At 48.0% G+C, this 8,859-nt stretch overlaps 1 long non-coding RNA gene across 1 annotated transcript; it reads right to left on the reverse strand.

Annotated features, from left to right (window-relative positions):
- Positions 1-7,981: 7,981 nt before the first annotated feature.
- Positions 7,982-8,578, reverse strand: LOC119086913. Its single transcript, XR_005090311.1, has 2 exons — positions 8,300-8,578; positions 7,982-8,174 (listed from the first exon to the last, which is right to left on the reverse strand). It is a non-coding gene; the product is annotated as an uncharacterized LOC119086913 (long non-coding RNA).
- Between the last annotated feature and the right edge of the window lie 281 nt (positions 8,579-8,859).

The following is an 8,859-nucleotide window of genomic DNA, read 5'->3' on the forward strand; positions in this document are numbered from 1 at the left end:
TTGGTGGCAATGGCAATGTGAAAAGTAGCTAAGGATGTTCGTAAATGTTTTTGGACCCAGAGATGAAGGGGAAGCAGTCCTTGCCAGTCACATCTTGTGTTTGACTGCTAAACTTGGAGCAGCACAATTAAGATCTTGGTTTTGATGATCTCTTTCCATCTACTTCTTGCGGGGGATGTTGTTTGTTCTTGTTTTTACAAGGCCTTAAGGTGCATCGTTGAGTTATTAATTTGAGATCTCACAAAGTTTTAATTAAAATTTTTATTTTTATTTAATTAAAATATAACTTCCCCTCCCTTTACTTATTCTAACTCTGCCCATGGACCTCTGCTTCCTTTCAAATTTATGGGCTCTTATTCTTTAATTATCATTGTTACATGCACACACATATATATGCAAATAAATATTCAATGCTACCTGCTGAGTCCATTTAATGTTGTTTGTATGTATACATTTTAGGGCTGACCACTTGAATTGGATAGTTATTTAGGGTGCTCTTTTCCAGCGAAGACTAGTTCTCCTTCTCTCTCTCCATCTCTCTCAGCAGTTTTTGGTTTCCTGTAGCTCTTCCCACATCCATGTTGCATGCCAACTAACACCATTGCTCAGGCATTGTTTAAGCAGCCATATTGTTGAGATTTCATGGATGTAACTCCCCTGTCACTTCTAGAAGATGCAATATTACAGCAGACATTCTGATCCTCTTGCTCTTAAAAATCTTTCCACCATTTCTTTCTCAATGCTCCCTGAACCTTAGTTGTAAGGGTGGTAGTAGATGTATCACTTGTGGCTGGGCACCCACCATTAGTTCTCTGTATTTTGGTTAGCTGTGCCTTTCTGTAATGGTCTCTGCTGGGGAGAGACTCTTCTTTGATGAGGAGGGAATGTTTTACCAGTGGGATAAGTATTTAGAATGCAGCACGTGTCATCCTAGACATACAAATAGGTAGTAATAGTTCACAGCTTCTGGGAGAGGGTGAGTCAGTTTTAAGAATGTGGCCCCTGGTAGGTTGACCATGCTCCAGTAGATGGCCACCCACCCAAGAGTATATGGGCTGCACACAATGAACACAGTTGGGTGGGTAGGGAATGGGGGAGGGTAGATCTGATGAGGGGAGTTGGGAGAGAGTGATGAATATAATAAAAATAAATTGTATGAAATTCTCAAATGGTTAATTAAAATTGTGTTAGGAGAAAAGGAAATTGTGGTCTTATAAAAGCACATCCGAGCCCCTTAGAGCAGATTCTGCTGCTCTGGAAGAAAGCCTGTCAGTCCAGGGCAGTCTGAGACAGTGATGTGTGGGTGCTGCCAGGGGACTGCATTATAAGGGCTCTTAGCTGATGAGAAAGGAGCTAGGCCTGGGGATTCCATCGTGGGTAGCTTTGAAATTGCTAGCCCCAGAGCCAGCTGGACTGCAGCAGTTCAGAATCATTGGCTCTGTCTCCCTGGCAGTCATGGCGGTGACAGGAATAATAATCTCTTGTATTTGCAGAGGGCTTTGTGAGCTCTTCCCACTCTCTGTTACTCTTCACAGAGAGAAGGTTGGAGCTCATCTCCCAGCTCTGCTCTGGCTACTGCCTGACCTTGGCCAGACATGATCCACATTGTAAAATGAGGGCTACTAAAGCTGATCCCCGAGGTTGTAAAATGTCAGGTTGGGATCAGGAGAGGTACCCGGGCAGCAGTGTGCTGCTGAAACAGCTTTCTGTGGTACTCTGCTCTGCAATCTCTACCCAGTTCTGAGGCATAAATGCACCCACGTGGTCCATGCTGACCCACCAATGTCCCGTCACTGGACGCAGACTTGGGAAGCAATCTGCACTGTCCACTCTTTAAGTGTCCATGTATAGCTCATCCTGTCAAACCTCCTACATCACTTCTGCTTTGCTAGTGGCTTCCTATAGGAGTGCTCAGAAAGACCTTGAGACTCTGTCTGGGCACAGAGAGAGAGCGTGATGCAATCAGTGCTGACATGGGTGATGGAGAATGACAGTGAGGGGTGTGGGATGTGGTCTGCAGAGCTCCCCCCCTCTGGCATATGGTAGGTCCTCCCATGGGTGTACCTTATGACTGGGCAAATTGCTAAGGGCTGCCTCATGTTCTGGTACTCATGCTTACCAAACACATGGAACAAATTCATGTTACCAACAGTTGGCATTGTGTTGACAATTTGGGCTTCAGAGGCAGTGAGCCTGAGTAGGTATTCTAGCCTGTTAGTGACGACCCTGGGAAAATGGCCTCAGTTTTCTTGCCCGAAAGAGGGAACAGTAGGGAGAGGGTGGAGACAAAACTTGGATCCACTGCTGGTGTGTCTCCCTCCCCTTTGAGGCTGCAAAGGGACTAATATGCAAAGGGACAAAAGATATGACAGTTAGCAGTGAATGGTGACCAACAGTCCTGCAAGACAAACAGAAAGCTTGGTAACTAGAACCCAGGCCTCCAGATTTCAGGATCTAATTACGTGTGTTGCGTGGATCCCAGCAGCAGAGAGGAGCGGTCAGCACTCCGTTCCTCACCGCTGGGACAAACCGTCTGACGGAGCTAACCTGAGGGATGGAGGGAGGGCTTGCTTTTGCCGATGGGGGTTCAGTCCAGCACCGCAGGGAAGGTACAGCAGCAGGAGCTGAGCCTGCTGCTCACACAGCATCGCCAGCCAGGAAGCAGAGAGAGATGAATGTGGTACTCAGCTCACTCTCTCCTGTCTATTCTGCCCTGGATCCCAGCGCACGGGATGGAGCTTCATTTAGCGTGGCTCTTCCTACTTGAGGTAACTTAATCTCAGAAGCTCCATCACAGTCATGGCCTGGGCTTCATCTTGATCCTGTAAAGCTGACAGTGAATAGTCAACATCTCAGGGACGTACAGCCTACTCAGTACTATAAACCCCAGAAACGGTACTGACCCAAGCGGTAGGCAAACTCAAGATCACTCATGACTTCTTGCTCCACTGAAAATTAGCCCTGAGTTTTTGTTTTGTGTTGTGTTTTGTTTTTCTTCGTTTGGCAAATAGGAAAAGTAGCAATGTATTCTGACTCTCTGGATAAACAGCCATCAGTAGTCCCTGGGGAAGGGCAGGGTGGCTTTGTTTGTGCCACATGCTGGGTTCATTATCATCCACATGAAAATTAGGTGCCCCAAGGAGTGCTGACTCTGCTCCTCTCTGCTGCTGGGATCCATGCAAACACGCATAATTAGATCCTGAAATCTGGAGGCCCGGGTTCTAGTTACCAAGTTTTCTGTTTGTCTTGCAGGAGTGTTGGTCACCATAAACTGCTAAATGTCATATCTTGTTTGATTTCCCTCATAGATCATGGAACATTGCCCATAATTTATCTTTGTTCCACTTGGGAGATGCTAAGGAGAGTTTGGGCCCAGTCAAGCTGAGGAACAAGCTCTTCAATGAATCAGACTCTGCCGGGCTGTGTGCAAACTGTGCCTGTTCCTGATGCTTCCCTGTGTGTCTGTAGGCAATTTGCTCAACTGTGCTGTTATCATGAGGACTTTCTCCTTGGCTGAATTGATCAAGGCATCTAAAGTGACATGCTTACATCCCACGCCTCCCCCTCAGTGGGGTGACAAGAGGATCTCTGGACAGCCAGTCTAGCAAAATTAGTGAGCTCCCCAAGGGATCCTCTTCCCAAAAGTAAGGGAACAACAGTGCCTGAAGAATGACACCTGAGGTTGACCTCTGGCCTTGACATGCACACATAGACACAGACACACAAAGACACAGACACAGACACACACAGAGACACACAAAGACACAGACACACACACACAAAGACACAGACACACACACACAAAGACACAGACACACACACAGACACACACACACAGACACACACACACACACACACACACACACACACACACACATACAAAACAGTACATGAAACACAGAAGATGAATTCCTGTTAATCAGCCACTAGCATGCCTTCTGTGAGACACCTTGCTCGGTAGGGACCTGGAGGTCATTTCTCCCAAGTCAGCTACATTGGACTCCATGTCCAGTTCCATCCTGAAGTTCATGATCTTACTCACCCTCCTGCCAGATGCCAGCAGGTTCCTCTTCTACCAGGACAGGAAATGCTTGCCCCAGCACCATGACAGACAGACCTGCTTCTCAGTCCTTGCTGCAGAAGCCCCAGTCTGCTCATCTGCAAGATGCAGTGACTCCTGTGTCCTTCTGTGTTTGGGGAGGGCCGGTGGATCCTGCCATATGGCAGAGCAGACTTGCTCACATTGCCCTGCATTAGGCACAGAGCATGGAATCTTTGAGCTGCTCCTTCATGCTACCTCAAGGCCCACCCCCAGCCACACGTCTTGCCACTAGGACCCATCTCTTAAAGGTCCTGCTACCTCCTACAGCTGCTCCCCCAGCCAGGCACCAAGTGTCTGACACAGACTGTGGGGTTGCATTTCACATTTAAACCACGAGGGTTAACAAACAAGATCAGTACAAAGTGCCCCACTCATTGTGTTAGCTGAAGAATCTGTCCGGTGGATATTCACACCCCTAATTACACTTCTTCTTCCTGTGTGTCTAACATAGCCTAGAATTACACAGTCAGGGCCCAACACAGTGTCTGGCTAACACGCAGGGGGTCTCCAGTTCTGACCGGCTTTTGTGTTGTCGGGTGAACACATTCTGGGCTCCTGTCAATCGCTCTAGCAAAAAGAGGAGAGAGCGCCTTGAGCAGTAAGGCAGAGGACAGAGGATGCAAGATGATGGGCAGCTGCCTATGAGACAGTGGGTACAGCTTGCCCATGCTAAGAGAGCCCAGCTTCCTGGAGATCTGCAGCACATTGCAGCAAGTCATAACTAATGAAGCTGTCAGGGGCTGGGGAGAGGGCTGAATCGGTAAAGTGCTTGTCTAACAAGCAGGAGGACCTTCGTTTGATACCCACAAACTGCATTAAAGAAAAGCCCACCCCCACCGCAGAACTAGCTGGGTGGGTGACGCATGCTTGTGATCCCCGCGCTTCAAAGGCAAACAGGCAGAGATGGGGCTGTGCCAACTGGCCAGTACCAGACCAGAAACATTCTCTTAAAAAAAAAAGTGGACAGTGAATAAGGAGTGACAGCCCTCTGAGACCCACGTGCACGTACACACATCTGTACATGCACCTTTATACACATAAACCTACATACATTTGACTGCCCCCTAATATATAAAAGCTGTTGGTGGGGAGAGCTTTTTCTCCCTAGTGTAGAGAGCCCACTGCCAAAGACTGACCTCTGAATGACGCCCCCACCTGCCCCCCCTCCAGGCTGAGACCCTGAGCAGAGCCTACACATTATCCAGGAGGTCTCTGGGAGCTGGCTAGGGTACATGGGGCCAGTTTGTGGAGCAGCTGCCATGCAAAGAAGAGAACAGTGGACTTGGAAGCCAGCTCTAAGTGCCTTAAAGCTATTCGGTCTCAGCAGTCTCATCTGTGAAGTGAGACCATGTGTGTTGATTCAAAGAGGCCAACAGTGGAGGACAGAGGCCCTGCAAGGCTATTTGGGAAAATGAAGTTCACCTTAGGTTGTTTTTCTGTACAAAGTGTAATGACAGCATCAAAGAGAGTTACGAAAATGGAATATATCTGATGGACACTATGCACATATAAAGCATCTGTGTATATAATGGCTCAGCCTGCTGCATGGCAACAAAGCATTTGTCCTCTTGCTTGTGAGGTTGTGTGCTTGTTCCTTCTAGACACTGGGAAGTGGCTAGTGTAAAAGCGAAACCACAAACAAGACCTGGACAGAGATTCAAAAATCATCGCAAGCCATCCGGGACAGTGCAAACGGAGGATTCAGGCCCGTGTTGGCGGTCCTCAGTGTCACAGCAGAAGTCCCTCTTTTCTCCTTTGTCCTTTGCTGACTAACTGGTAGTTATGGGGAGGAGTGGTGTCAGCACCATGCCAGGTACTCTCTAAGATCGATGCACGCCGTTTTGTGATGGTTGCTGTGCATATTACCTTTCTTTACAGGCCAGGCACCGAGGCCCTCGGAGGTGAAGTGACTTGCCCTGTGTTACACAGTTGCTGCAAAGTGAAGCGGGGAGAAACAGCTTGTCTGATTGCCAGGTTCTTGCTTTTGCCTGATGCATCAGGCAGCATCTCATGGTCCTTGACCTTGTACCCTTTGCCCATCTCCAAATCCACTGGCTATAAGCCCACACTTATCCAAGTATTTCAGTCCTGAGAGACATCTGCCCCAACCTGGCTTGGCTCAACTCACCTCAACTCAGCTGATTCTAGTTTGACTCAGCTTAGGTTGGTTCAGGCTAACTTAAGCAGAACATGTAGGCATCTGCGTATCTCTTTCTCTCTCACTGTGTGTGTGTGTGTGTGTGTGTGTGTGTGTGTGTATGCAAGTGTGCACATGGGCAACATAGGCTGTCATAATACCTAGGCATTGTCCATCTTATTGTTGTTTTGAGGCAGGGTCTCCCACTGACCTGGAACCTGCTTACTAAGCTGGCCAGTGAGCCCCGTGGATCTGCCCATCTCTCTACTCTTCAGGGCTGGTTTCAGAAGCACATGACACCATGTTTGGATTTTATGTGAGATCCAGGGTTCTGGTCTCTGTATATGTAAGGGTCTCTGTATATGCGTTTTACTGACTAAGGCTTCTCTTCAGATCTGTGATGGGTAACACTGATTATCAACTTGATTGCATTAAGAGGGACTCAGGCGACTAATAACACATTTCTGGGTGGTCTGTGAGGGTTCTCTGAATATGGGCAGCACTGCTCTACATTTTGGGTGGGGCCTAGATGGCATAAAAGTGGATGAAGGAGAAAGTCCTCTGATACCACAGGCACTCCCTTTCTGTACCCTGGCCTCTATAAGGTGAGCAGTTTGCTCAGCCATACTTTTCTACTGGGACATTCTGTCTTAGGTCAGGCCCATAGCAAGGGATCTAGATGGCACCAGACTGAGCCCTCTGAAATGGTGGCATCCAAACAAACCATTCTTCACCTACATCATTTTCTCAAGTGCTTCATCCCAGTGATGAAAACCCAGTCACCACATATTACCAGAGGAGGGTGACACCAGGAAATGATTTCAAACCGGGGTGGATTACACTGCCACTCTGTTCTCAACAGTTTGATGAGATTGTCACTCCTCATCCGTGTAGAACAATGCCAAGACCTGGGGGGACAGCCCTGGACGGATCACAAAGCCCCTTTTAACACTGGTGGCTTATGTGTAACATGTCTTCTAAGCTGAGCCAGCCTAGAAATAGAGACAAAGAGGAGATTACATAGAGGACAGTTGACAAGACCGCTCTTAAAGGGCTGCTTACTCTGCAGCAGGTGCAGGGCACAGAGCTTAAAACATCACCTCAGTTAACCTGGAAGGGGATTATCCTCGGGTGTTTCACAGATGAGGCTCTGGAGAGTGTGCACAAGCTGAGGAGTTTTTCTAAGTCCCAAAGCTGGAGAGCAGAGTGCTCTGGCCCAAGGGCCCTGTCTTTCCATAACTCCCACCTGCTCCAAAGGTGCCCCACTATGGCAGGACTGGGAGACACTGGTGCTGAAACTCTCCCCTGGCCAACAGCACATAAAACAAAGGACTGAATAGCAGGATTCTAATTTCTGCTGGAATCTGAGTCATATCTCTGGCTCTGGAAGGAGACTTGATCTCCCAAGCTGCTTGGAAGGTCATTAATAAGTAACTGTCTAAGTTTGATCCTAGTAACCCTAAGCTTTCAAGACTGTTATGTAGCAGGAGGCTTGCCTGCCTGCCTGCCTGCCTTCCCTCCCTCCTTCCTCCCTCCCTCTGTGCCTCCCTCCTTCCCTTCCTTCCCTCTTTTTTGAGACAAGGTCTAATGTAGCCCAGGCTGGCCTTAAACCAACCTGCCTCTATCTCCAGAGTACTGGGATTACAGACGAGTGCCATCAGACCAAGTAGCAGGGTATTTTCTGATAACAAAGACATATTGTGATCCCCTCTTGTAAGAGACAATTCAAAAAGACCTGTCAATCACCTGGAACAGGTAAAAGCTCTGTTTCAGAGATTTCAGAAAATAATATACAGCCTGCCAAGAGTGTAGATGAGACAGCGATCTTGTTGGCTATTGTCTGCCCTTTCGTGTGGAGAATGTAGTTTGCTCCGTAGCAAACTGTCTTCTTTGCTGTGTGCCTCATCTGGATCCTCTCAGCAGCCATCACAGGGCCTGGCAAACAAGGGGAAACCAGCTCAGGATCCTGGTGACACTGCCATCTTGGGAAAACATCTTTTTGTCACATCAAGGAGTCAGGGCTCAGAGGAACAAAAAGGGCCAGACTTACGCCTTATTACCTTATCACAGAGAGCTAAAGGCGCTCTCTGCTTTGAGCCTGCTACGGGCAGATCTGCTCTTTGGACCTGCTATGGTTGGGTCAGTTCTTTGCGATTCCCACAGAGCTGAAATGGTGGCCACAGCCTTCCGTTCTTGTTGGGGGTGTCTTAGCAATTGCATCTTGAGGCCATCACAGGCCACCTACTCATGTCAGATGACAGAGGGTGACCCCGAGAACATCCCCAGAGCCAGGCAGATGAGACCCCAGTTGGGCCCTCTGCAGAGCATTGCTGAGGTTAATTAAGCTAAAACCTGTAGAAGGAAGGAGGATTGAGACTTGTTTTTTTTTTTTTTTAAATGAACATCAATCATGTTATTGATCTTTCTATGTCTTTTTATTCTCTTTGTGGTTGGGATCCTCTGACAATGCTTGCTGCAGGCTTCTCCCACAAGAAAAAATCATGTAAATTAAGATACTGACTTTGTGGCACAAAGGGTGGAACCCACGGAATGAGCTGGAGATGGGGAGCTTAACTTAGAAGAGAGATAGTGTCTGTGGGGGACAGATGTTGGAGGAACC

Source organism: Peromyscus leucopus, chromosome 8b (genome assembly GCF_004664715.2).
Source record: "Peromyscus leucopus breed LL Stock chromosome 8b, UCI_PerLeu_2.1, whole genome shotgun sequence".
NCBI lineage: Eukaryota > Metazoa > Chordata > Mammalia > Rodentia > Cricetidae > Peromyscus > Peromyscus leucopus.